This window comes from Kogia breviceps, chromosome 11 (genome assembly GCF_026419965.1).
Source record: "Kogia breviceps isolate mKogBre1 chromosome 11, mKogBre1 haplotype 1, whole genome shotgun sequence".
Classification (NCBI taxonomy): domain Eukaryota; kingdom Metazoa; phylum Chordata; class Mammalia; order Artiodactyla; family Physeteridae; genus Kogia; species Kogia breviceps.
In genome coordinates, this window is record NC_081320.1 from 16,261,786 (window position 1) to 16,274,567 (window position 12,782).

The window sequence follows — 12,782 nt, forward strand, 5'->3', positions numbered from 1 at the left end:
CCCTTCACTGATGGAGACGGGGAGTGGGCAGGGGGAAGCTTCAGACCCATGGAGGAGAGCACAGCAACAGGGGTGCTGATGGCAAAGCAGAGAGATTTCCACACAGAGGATTGGTGCCAACCAGCACTTGCCAACCTGAGAGGCTTCTCCACTCTCCTGCTGGGGTGGGTGATGGATGCAAGCTGAGGCTTCAGCATCACAGGTGAGATCCCAGGGAGAGGACTGGGGATGGCTGTGTGAACACAGCCTGAAAGAGGCTACAGTGAGACCAGGAAAATGGTCATAGGAACATATACATGGATAACTAACTTAAATGTAAATGGATTAAATGCTCAACCAAAACAGAAAGACTGGCTGAATGGATACAAACACAACACCTGTGTATATGCTGTCTACCAGAAACCTACTTCACACCTAGTGACATACAGACTGAAAGTGAGGAGATGGGAAAATATATTCCAGGTAAATGGAAATCAAAAGAAAACTGGAATAGCAATTCTCAGACAATATAGATTTCAAAATTAAGACAAGAGACAAAGGAGGACACTACATAATGATCAGGGGATCAATCCAAGAAGAAGATATAATAATTGTAAATATTTATGCACCCAAAATAGGAGCATTTCCATATATAAGGAAAAGTTTAACAGGCATAAAAAGGGAAATTGACAATAATACAATAAAAGTAGGTCATGTTAACACCCCAATTTCACCAATGGGCAGATTATGCAAAATGAAAACAAATAAGGAAACAAAAGCTTAAATGATACACTAAACAAGATGGACTTAACTGACATTTATAGGGCATTCCATCCAAAAAACAACAGAATACTCTTTCTCCTCAAATGTTCATGGAACATTATCCAGGATAGATCATATCTTGGGTCACAAATAAAGCCTTCATAAATTTAAGAAAATTTAAATCATATCAAGCATCTTTTCCAACCACAAAGCTATGAGATGAGATATCAATTACAGGAAAATAAATCAGTAAAAAATAAAAACATATGGTGGCTAAACCATATGCTACTAAATTATCAAGAGATCACAGAAGAAATCAAAGAGGAAATCAAATATACCTAGAAACAAGTGAAAATGAAAACATGATGGCCCAAAACCTATGGGATGCAGCAAAAGCAGTTCTATGAGAGAAGTTTATAGCAATACAATCCTACCTCAAGAAACAAGAAACATCTCAAATAAACAACCTAACCTTACACCTAAAGCAATTAGAGAAAGAAGAACAAAAAAACCTTAAAGTTAGCAGAGGGAAAGAAATCATAAAAATCAGATCAGAAATAACTGAAAAAGAAATGAAGGAAAAGATCACAAAGATTAATAAAACTAAAAGCTGGTTCTTTGAGAAGATAAACAAAATTGATATACCATTAGAAAGACTCATCAAGAAAAAATAGGAGAAGACTCAAATCAATAGAATTAGAAATGAAAGAGGAGAAGTAACAACTAACGCTGCAGAAATACAAACGATCATGAGATGACTACAACTATATGCCAATAAAATGGACAACCTGGAAGAAATGGACAAATTCTTAGAAAAGCACAACCTTACAAGACAGAACCAGGAAGAAATAGAAAATATAAACAGACCAATCACAAGCACTAAAATTGAAACTGATTAAAACCCTTCCTACAAACAAAAGCCCAGAACCAGATGGTTTCACAGGTGAAATCTATCAAACATTTAGAGAAGAGCTAATACCTATCCTTCTCAAACTCTTCTAAAATATACCAGAGGAAGGAACACTCCCAAACTCATTCTACGAGGTGACCATCACCCCTATACCATAACCAGACTAAGATGTCACAGAAAAAGAAAACTACAGGCCAATATCACTGATATTGAATATAGATGCAAAAATCCTAAACACAATACTAGCAAGCAGAATCCAACAGCACAGTAAAAGGATCATACACCATGATCAAGTGGGGTTTACCCCAAGAATGCAAGGGTTCTTCGATATACATAAATCAATCAATGTGATAAATGTAATAAAACATTGAAGGAGAAAAACCATATCATCATCTCAATAGTTGCAGAAAAAGCTTTTGACGAAATTCAACATCAATTTATGGTAAAATCCTGACAGAAAGTAGTCACAGAGGGAACTTAACATAATAAAGGCCATATATAATGAACCAACAGCCAACATTGTTCTCAGTGGTGAAAAACTGAAATGATTTCCACTAAGATCAGGAACAAGACAAGGTGGCTCACTCTCACCACTATTATTCAACATAGTTTTGTAAGTTTTTGCCACAGCAATCAGAGAAATAAAATAAATAAAAGGAATCCAAATGGGAAAAGAAGAAGTCAAAGTGTCACTGTTTGCAAATGACATGACACCATACATAGAAAATACTAAAGATGCTACCAGAAAACTACTAGAGCTAATCAATGAATTTGGTAAAGTAGCAGGATACAAAATTAATGCACAGAAATCTCTTGCAGTCCTATATATGTATAATGAAAAATCTGAAAGAGAAATTAAGGAAACACTCCCATTTACCACTGCAACAAAAAGAATAAAATACATAGGAATAAATTTACCTAAGGAGACAAAAGATGTGTATGCAGAAAACTATAAGACACTGATGAAAGAAATTGAAGATGATACAAACAGATGGAGAGATATATCATGTTTTGGATTAAAATAATCAGCAGTGTGAAAATGACTATACTATCCAAAGCAATCTACAGATTCAGTGCAATCTCGATCAAACTACCAATGGCATTTTTCACAAAACTAGAACAAAAAATTTCACAATTTGTATGGAAACTCTAGAGACCTCGAATAGCCAAAGCAATCTTGAGAAAGGAAAATGGAGCTGGAGGAATCAGGCTCCCTGAATTCAGACTATACTGCAAAGCTACAGTAATCAAGACAGTATGGTTCTGGCAAAAAAAACAGAAATATAGATCAATGGAACAGGATAGAAAGTCCAGAGATAAACCACTGCACATATGGTCATCTTATCTTTGATAAAGGAGCCAAGAATATACAATGGAGAAAAGACAGTCTCTTCAAAAATTGGTGCTGGGAAAACTGGATAGCTCCATGTAAAATAAAGAAATTAGAAAACTATCTAACACCATATATAAAAATAAACTCAAAATGGATTAAAAACCTAAATGTAAAAATAGACACTGTAAAACTCTTTGAGGAAAACATTGGCAGAACACTCTATGACATAAATCACAGAAAGATCCTTTTTGACCCGTCTCCTAGAGAAATGGAAATAAAAACAAAAATAAACAAATGGGACTAATGAAACTTAATAGTATTGCACAGCAAAGGAAACCATAAACAAGACAAAAAGACAACCCTCAGAATGGGAGAAAGTATTTGCAAATGAAACAACTGACAAAGGATTAATCTCCAAAATTTACAAACAGCCCATGCAGCTCAATATCAAATAAACAAACAACCCAATCCAAAAATGGGCAGAAGACCTAAATAAACATTTTGCCAAAGAAGATATACAGCTTGCCAACACACATATGAAAGGATGCTCAACATCACTAATCATTAGAGAAATGCAAATCAAAACTACAATGTGGTATCACCTCACACTTGTCAGAATGGTCATCATCAAATATCTACCAACAGTAAATGCTTGAGAGGGTGTGGAGAAAAGGGATCCCTCTTGCACTGTTGGTGGGAATGCAAATTGATAGATTCACTTTGAAGAACACTATGAACGTTCCTTAAAAACTAAAAATAGACTACCTTTTGACCCAATAACCCCACTACTGGGCATATACCCTGAGAAAACCATAATTCAGGAAGAGTCATGTACCACAATATTCATTTCAGCTCTATTTACAATAACCAGGACATGGAAGCAACCTAAGTGTCCATTGATAGATGAATGGATAAAGAAGATGTGGTACATATATACAATGGAATATTGTTCAGCCACAAAAGGAAACAAAATTGAGTTATTTGTAGTGAGGTGGATGGATGTAGAGACTGTCATACAGAATGACATAAGCCATAAAGAGAAAAAAATTATACCATATGCTTACACATATATATGGAATCAAAAACAAATATATGGTTCTGAAGAACCTGGGGGCAGAACAGAAATAAAGATACAGACAGAGAATGGGACACAGGGATGGGCAAAGGTAAGCTGAGATGAAGTGAGTGTTGCATGGATATATTTACACTATCATATGTGAAATAGATAGCTAGTGGGAAGCAGCTGCATAGCACAGGGAGATCAGCTCAGTGCTTTGTGTTCACCTAGAGGGGTGGGATAGGGAGGGTGGGAGTGAGACACCAGAGGGAGGAGATATGGTGAGATATATATATACAGCTGGTTTACTTTGTCATACAGCAGAAACTAACCATTGTAAACAATTATACTCCAATAAAGATGTTAAAAAAATTTGAAGAAGAAAATAAATGTCATCTTTGAATATAGAAAAAAATTAATGAACTCAAAGTCCTCTGCTATATAGTCAAATTTTCCAGAAACAGAAGTGTAGACCAGCATTTCCCAAACTGAAAAATTTTGTGTTACCCTTCAAGTTTATTAGATTATCAGTTTAGGGAACCATTTTTTTAAATGGTATAATTTTGGAAACCTGCATACTCTCTCTTCCAGCCTTCTTCCCCACCACCACCTATACATTCATAGTCTTTGTGTGCAAATTAGAGCCTCAAAGACCTGCTATGAAAATATCTGGTTTGTGTTGTTTATTTCAGTGCTATCCAACCATCTGTGTTCAAAGAAACCTTGAATCAGAGAATGTCTACAAATAGATACTGGGAGAGTAGTGGTTCACAAAACCCACTTTGGGAAACACTGGGGTAGATGAAGTTACAACAGAGAGAGGGTAACTAGTTTTGTACATTCTTCAAGTCTTTTCTCGAGAACAATGCACCAATGGAGCCGTACCACTTTCCTCTCTTGTTTGTACATGTGTACATATGTTGAGCTTCTATTAAAACTACAATTATAGTATGCCTTGCCTACAGCCATTCATGATACTTTTATAACATTTATCATTTAGTGTCAGTTACTTTAATAGCATTTATCTGATTTTCATAACAGTCCTTCAATGTGGGTATTAATATTCTACTTACAGATGATGAAACTACAGTTCAAGTAGTTTAAAAATTCCTTCAGTTCATTTGGGCAATTGCATTTTTTCCCATCATACTGAGGTGCCTCCTTTATGTGTATCCCTCTGTAAGAAGACTCTGAGCTTCTAATGGTCAGAGATTGTCTCAAACTAACATTTGATTTCAACACCTTCTCCACTAGCTGCATGAATTGACTTGGTAATCCCCTAGAATTTTTTTGTTTGTCTTTAGGTGTGTGTGTGAGTGTGTGTGTGTGTGTGTGTGTGTGTGTGTGTATAAAATGTTTGCATGTGTGAAAATTTGTTATAGACAGATTTAATGATTACCAGAAAAGTTAGTAAAGATGAAGTTTTGAGAAATGTTATCTAAATGGTGGATTGTTTAGCCCCAACAGGTTAACTTTCCATTTACCTGAGCTGTGGGTATATCACTAGAATAAGTCTCAAATGACCTGGAAATAAGAAAATAGAATATCAACAGTCTTTCATATGCTATGATCTGATATTTTGAATTATGTTATTAATTCATTCTTCCTTTTTATTCATTTTCTCTTTTTTCCTAAGTGTTTGGGCCTAAAATAGGTCATAATTTAACCACAGACAATGTCTAAAATTAAGACAATCAACGTTTGACACTATATTTATATGTCATGCACCTTGTAACAAAATTTCTGTACTTTACACCCATATCATTCTATGAAACACCAAAGTCACTTTTTTAATGACACATTCATAACTATTTTCAATTCAGTATCTCAGATCTGATAAACAGAGTCGGGTACCTTAAGCAGCATTGGGTATATCCTTAACATCTTGCAGCCTCCCATTACTTCTCAGATGTCCTGATCTCTTCACCCCTACACAATGTGCTATTTTGAACAGAATATTTTCTCTGAAACCTTACCAAAAATGTCCATTCAGTTGCTTAACCTAAGCTTTCTTCATAGAAGCTTTTGAAATTTAATTGAGGACTCTTCAAGAGGTTAAATACAAATCATATACATAATAGGAAGAGAACAGATAACTTTAAAGGAATGCACCTTCCCAAAGTTCTTTAGAACATAGTGTATGAACTTACACTGCACTTATTGTTATTATCTGAAGAAACTGGCCATGAGGTGCAGTAGAACTCAGATATAATCCTTTCATTTAAAGATACTCTGTACTCTAGTAGGAAATGAATTATTGATCAAGTGAGTCCTAAACCAAGAGACATGTACTATCCAGTAGAGTTGGAAGAGAAGACTGTGGCAAAAGAATCCTTTGGGAGGAGAAAAGTAATTTTTACAGGTGGGAAGAGCAGGAGGTAACAGGGGAAGCAAGAACGGAGATTTCAAAGCTAACTTCCCTCACCTAATATGAGTTGTTAACATTTTTGGAATGACTGTTGCCACTTTTACTTGCAAAGCATAACCAGAGAGCATGTCTTAAAGTGGATTAATATGAATTGAAATCCTAACTGTGAACATACTTTATCCAAAATGATTGGCTGAGAGCAGAAATAGTAATATAAAGTCCTTATTAGCAGAGTGGAATTAATGGAGTGATGAAACGGGAAATAGTTAACACGTAGAATTATGAAAAGGTAGTGCCTAGAACATGTGTATGACTGCACTCATTTTTTAAAATGTTCCATTTGTATCTTGACTATTTAGAAAAATGACACCCTTTCCCTGGCACACATAAGGTTCAGAAACTGGTGATACACATGGAACAACTTCCCTTGAAATGTTTCCTCAGATATGCTTTCAATATTAGTATAAGCTCTGAAAATAAGGCATTGAGTGGAAATCACTTGCTGCCTAAATTATTCCTTGTTGCTGAAGTTGGACTATCACTAACACCCAAGTAAAAATATAGCTCTTATAAAAATCTACACCCAAGTAAAAGACTGTCTCTACCCACAGACAGACTATTAAACCAATTATTCTAAATGTCCAGATTATTTGGCCACATGGTGCCTTTATACAAATCATTTTGACATGTGAAAAAAATGAATGACTGAAGTACACGTGTGCATTTTCCAAGAAGCATTGTATCTTCAAGGTCTTTATTGCAAAGTCAACCAAAATCAGCATGACAGTATATAAAAAGCAATTGTTTTGGAAGTATCACGCTATCAACATTTTGTATTTGTGATGCTAACTTATCTGTCCCTCATTTTAAAATCTGTAACCTACATTGGAGACATCATAGATCCTTATACTGAGGGTGACATGCAGTAAGCTGGATAATTATGTTTACTTTATTATTTTTTTAATTTGAAGTCTTTCATTTGTCAGCAATGAATCACAGGTGACAAAAGGTGGTGAAATCAGATGGAACCAGAGAAGGAGTGTAATTTTTCTAACAAGAGAGAGGAATTTTTCTACCCAGGGAAAAGAATACGATTGAATTCACTCTGTGGTCTCACAGTATGTAACCATCAGAGTACCAAAAGTCTAAGCAGAGCATCTTTGAGCCAGAATAGCTGATTACACCAATGAAATATCAAGACTGAGGAATGTCAGTGGTATCTTATCAGGAGAGCTGTCTCACAGATGTATGCAGATATGGTGTAGCATATGAAAGAATCACTTCATAGCAAGGGGAAGAAATGTACAAGGAGAAATGGAAGTGATTAACGCCTCAGTCCCAGGAAAATTCCTCATAATTCTAATATGAACCATATTTAAACTAAGGATTCTGAGTATATAAACCTAGGAAGACTTACTTATCCTATCACTCATCTGTCATTAAAAACTTTTATAAGCATTTTATACTTTTTAAACTGGCATGTGGGACAATAGACAATCTGTCCCAAATTATGTCAATATCATGCCAGAGGATTCCAGAAGTATCTATTTACATTTATTCCAGAAGGTTCTAGCTACGTTTAATTTGTAATTAATTCTTATATGTGTCATACACTTCCAAGGTTTTCCAACTTTGATTAGGTTTTTCTTTTTGACTAAAGTTACATTATCCATTTTGTTTTGGTTTACTTATATCATCTATATGAAGTCTTTAGAAGACTAACCTTAAAATTTTCCTCTTCTGTGATCTCTGCATTGATGATTCTTTTCTCTGTAGTGTCAAAAAAAAAAAAAAAAAAAAACACCTTAACCTTATCTTTTTTAGAATACTTACACAACTTTGCTTTAAAAATTTGTTTGCATGTGTTCCTTTTAGAGTAAACATGTCATTGCTTCTAGGTTAAGGATCCTGTATTTTTATTGTTGTGCCCTCAGAGGTCAGAAGTGAGCCAAACACATAGTATAATACATATTATGGTGTTCAATAAATATGTATTGAATAAAAAGAAGAACACATTAATCTCACTTCCAGCCCTAATTTGTATCAATACTTGAGGAATTCCCAATCATTTCCTATATTGCATTCTCCTGGAATATGAAAGGTCAGGTTGTATAGTAGAAAGTAAAATGTTTAGGCAGACAAGCTTATCTTGAGTTCCGATTGAGGGGTAGTTATTACATGCTATGCAACCTGAAGAAAATCACAACACTTCTAGTCTCAGAGGGAGTTGGATCTTTTAAGACCTCTCCAGTTAGAAGTCTTTATATTCTTTTGAATATGTGATCCATTTGACTTGGGCTACCAATTTTAGACTCACAAATGATTAGCCTGTCAGTATATTAATGAAAACCTTTTAGACAAACTCACAGTGTATAAACTACATAACTAAATGCCATGGAAATTTACTCTAGGTTGTAGTTATGAAAAGAGATGTCCTTAGGTGGGATAATTATTAGTTTTTGTTTCTTAGCAATAAAATTTAAGTGATGCAGTTCTGAAACAGAACAGAATGGAACTTAATACTACTGATGTCAATCAGAATGCCAAACTACCAAAAGAGATGGGGAAAATTACTCCACATACTATAGGACACACACCTACACACACACATCAGAGCGCAGCTTATGGAACATGAGGAACCAAATGCTCACTAACTGGCAGTCCGAAGACTTGAGTAATCCTGCCATCGAGAAGTTAATTATACTCTGACATAGCAAGTAATTTCCTCTTGGGACTACTTTTCCATATACAGGTAGAATGAGAGTGGTAGACCAAACTATCTTTAAACTCCTTTATAGCTTACACATTTGATTATTCTATATTTTCTGAATTCAAAACAAAACAAAACACAGACCTGTAAATTCCTGGTAGTCTCATTAGTGTATACCTTCTGTTGGTTGAAAAGTATGGAGACGTTCCTTACCAGATGAGGATTGCTAGTTTTTCCATTACTCTCACAATGTGATTAATTTACTGGGTCTGGTTCTTCTTAGCATTAGTACAGAATGAAGAAAGTGTCATTATTGTATATTATTTGGCCTTGGGGAAAAAAGTTTTGCGTTTTTCCCAGATGTGCAAAAAAGTCATGACCTTATTCTGGACAAATGATCAATGTAGTTAAGGAAGACTGACTCTCCAAACTATGGAATTCAATTGCAAATAATCTAAACATTTCTCCCTTAAACCCTCTAAATGTACTGCATTATTTATAGCCATCTATTCTGCCATTCTGGTGAAAAATTAAAATGTTGTAAATAAGTGTGCTGATAATGTCCAAATTAATATATTCATCAATCCTGGGGGCCTGGGTGTGTTGCATAATCAATTTGAATAATGAGAAAGAAAATGGAATTGTCTCTATGCGAATAAACTTTAAAGAATTGAGCAGTTTTCCAGAGTCTCAAAATTGGACAATTGGTCAGATTAACTGCAGAACATTATTTAACTTACCAAGATGATGCTGATTAGACCACTGCATGACCAATTTCAAGACGACTATCAGAGTTGAGTATGCGGTTTCTGTATGTAGCTCCCTCTCTCTGTCAATACACCCCTGAGACTACCCTTTAAAAGCTCTTGCCCACTGATTGTCTGTAGGAGGAGTCTGCCCTTGGACAGGAGTCCACCCTCTCCCCCTGGTTGCCAGCTTCTGAAATAAAGCGAGCTTTCCTTTCCACCAACCTTTCCTCTTGAGAATTGGTTTTGGAGCCGTGAACAGCCAGACCTCACTTTCAGTAACACTAAGAAGGAATAACTTAACAGAAAACATCAAGTGAGACGACCTCCTCAACACCACCTCTTAACAGGGCCTCAAGAAGATGATGGGTTGTAATCTCCAAAGAGATGTAGCAGATGTGAGAGTTTGGACTAGAGAAACGACAGTATCTCAGGGGCTGACAATGCATGGAGAAACACACGAGCAATGTGCCTGAGAATAGCCACAGGACTACACAAAATAGTGGCAGGTCTGTCACTGCAATTAAAATACATCAGCATTCCAGCTTCTGAAGATATTGCTACAAAACTAGAGGCAGCCAAGAATTTAACAGGGAATCTAAGGTTTCGAAATATATGCAAATCAAAAACAAAACAGAATGACGAATATCAGTACCATGAAAAAGCAATTAAAACAGCAAACGTTAAACACATACACACACAATAAAGGAAATACAATTAAAAGGTAACTCGGAAAACTTATTTTCCATGTTAACACACTCATTTTTGTAAGTGTGGAAACCACAAACATGAACCATAAGTAATAAATTTAGATGAAGACAATAAAAGTTCTTGGCAACAAACAAAAGATAATTATGAAAATAATTATCCCAACTACTCAGGTTGGATACATGTGACAGAAAAACAAATAGTTCCTAGAAGAGGTGACCAAAATTTATCCAAGAATGCAGCCCCTAAATCAATGACAATTATCAAATAAAAATAAATTAAATGACATAAAGAACATATCAAGACTCTTAAAATTCCTTTCTTAAGAATTCCACTAGTTTTTATTAAAAAATATAGAATCGATGCATTATTTAATAAAACAGTAGCCATCATATGTCCTCAGATTAGCAACCCAGCCTATATTCATCAGGACTTTTAAAAGGCAAAGCCAGTTAAAAGAGTTAAAATAACAATAAATTAAATAAAATTAAACAACACTATTAGAGATAATGCCAGGAATAGCAGCCAGGCCTTTGCCTCTTGGATCAATTCTCTGTTCAACTTTATGAGATTCTTTTTTTTTTTTTTTTTTGGTGGTACGTGGGCCTCTTACTGTTGTGGCCTCTCCCGTTGGCGGAGAATGAGATTCTTAATTCCATTTAACAAAAATATATTAAGCACTTCTTATGTGCTCATTACCATATTAATTACTGTATGAAATGATATGAAATAACATTGGATTTAAATGAACTAGAAAGAGAAGTAAGTAAAATATAGTTTAAGTAAAACATGAGTATAAACAATTTTTTTATGGGTAATCATAGAGGATTTTACACGATCTCCATTTGATGGTTTGAAGGAACAATCTCTGTAACTCACGTCTCTTAACTCATTTATTCTATCTAGCAGTCAATAAGTACATTTCAAAATCATATGTCAATGTAAAAAAGAAGCAAAGGCTAATTTCACTAGGAAGCATCTCTGGCTGGAAAGGTAGGACATGGATGGGTACATAAAAACTCTTTTTAAGATATTACTGATTATTAATCAACAAAATTTTCCTTAATAAAAATCTATATTATTCATTCTGAAATACAATTACACTCAGCATTAGAATATTTAATTCTAAAATAAAACAATTCAATGACCTCCAGCTTTTCTCCAATGCAAACTCACATATATAGAAAGAGATTACTATATGTGTATGACACATGGAGACAGCAAAATGTGTCATTTCTTACTCTGAAAGAAATTATATTAAAGACTTTCAAACGTTCAGGTTAAATAACCAATGTCATTTTTGAGTCCAAGGTTTTCCTGGGCTCACAAGTAAAGCCCTTCGAGATATTTATACAAATATGGGGAACTTCGTCTTCCAAATTTACCCTGGGCACATACTTTTTCTGCTTTTACTAGGAACTGATATGAGGAACATGTGAGTTATCCTAGAAGGTGGCATTTTAGTTACCAACATCAGCAATTTTACAATTACTACTTTTCATTGCTGGCAAGAGCTTAATGTTTAGGGGAGATAGTATCCTCACTTTTATTGATTAGATTGTATAATAATCTACCAGTTTAATAGAGGTATGGTGAAATCTCTATGTCTCAACCCCAGATTTCAAAGGGCTTTTTTTTTTTTTTTTTTTTTTTTTTTGGTACGCGGGCCTCTCACTGTTGTGGCCTCTCCTGTTGCGGAGCACAGGCTCCGGACACGCAGGCTCAGCGGCCATGGCTCACAGGCCCAGCCGCTTCACGGCATGTGGGATCTTCCCGGACCGGGACACGAACCTGTGTCCCCTGCATCAGCAGGTGGACTCTCAACCACTGCGCCACCAGGGAAGTTCAAAGGATTTTTGAGGAAGGAAATAAAACTGACTCTTAGGATTGAACTCATAGCTAGAAGAATGGAAGCATTTATAATTGAAGCTGCAGTGCTGTTACCAATATCTTCTGGGAAACACTCTGAAATTTTCCGTGAAATGATTAGCCCATTTTCTTCCTAGAAGTGGGCTGGAGGCCCCCAAATAGCACATTTATTCTGCTTGCTTAAGGATCTATAGTTCAAACTTGAACATTAAAAAAGTTGTTATGCAGCACAGAGCCTCGGATCATATTCTCATTTTCCACTTCAAAGCTATGGAGTAAAAGTTGTCACTGTTAATTGCTTCTTAAGTTTCTGTTTAAAATGTAGGGTGAGATGTTTGAA